The sequence below is a fragment of the Balaenoptera musculus genome, chromosome 19, assembly GCF_009873245.2.
Source record: "Balaenoptera musculus isolate JJ_BM4_2016_0621 chromosome 19, mBalMus1.pri.v3, whole genome shotgun sequence".
In the NCBI taxonomy this organism is placed as follows: domain Eukaryota; kingdom Metazoa; phylum Chordata; class Mammalia; order Artiodactyla; family Balaenopteridae; genus Balaenoptera; species Balaenoptera musculus.
Genome location: NC_045803.1, coordinates 17924264 through 17925055, shown reverse-complemented (window position 1 = coordinate 17925055; position 792 = coordinate 17924264).

Below are 792 nucleotides of genomic sequence, written 5' to 3'. Positions count from 1 at the left end.
AGATGCCTAAAAGCTGAGCATGAGGACTTAGTCCTAGAGCCTTCTAAGTGCACCTCAGGACAAGGCTGCTTAGGAACAGCCATGTGGCATGGGTATGCTAAGGAAGACACTGGAAGTTCATATTAAAATGCTAGACAGAAAAACACATTTTATTCAAACGTGTTCCTATTGAACACTAGTACCTGCTGCTGCTCCCTGACTTCTGATTCACAACAGTGGTGGAGACAGGAGTCCCGTAGCCTCAGCTCCATGCCAGGTGGGTGGGGATGGAAGCAGGACAGATGTTCACTGGAGCCCCAAGAAGGTCCTTGGAGGCTTTGGCTCAGCCGAGAAATGGAGGATGACACACAGGTAGGTGAGGTCCTTATGAGGACGGTGCCCCTCCTTTTCCACCTGGGGGATGCTGGGAGAGTGGGGCATCCAGCTCTAGGAGCATAGCTGAAACACTGCATTCCAACCATGGTGCTGTGAAAGGACGTTCCTCTGTGCTCTGTGTGACCCCTCTTGTGATCTGCTTCCTGATCTGGTGACAGCTCCTCAATTACCAAAAAGCCATGTATGTGGACAACATGACTGTCAGGCTCCCAACCATATGTGCGTGGGAGTCTGAGGAACCTCCAGGGACAGGCTCCTGGAAGTAACACAAACAGCTGGCCTTATGATTCCACAGGGGTCTGCTGGCTGGGCACAGGCCTCTGCTTGTCTGTGAGGGGGACTGGATGTGGCTTATATTGGGACTGAGTTGGGGATGTGGACCTAGGTGAGGAGGAAGGATTGCTTCAGGAGTGTCAT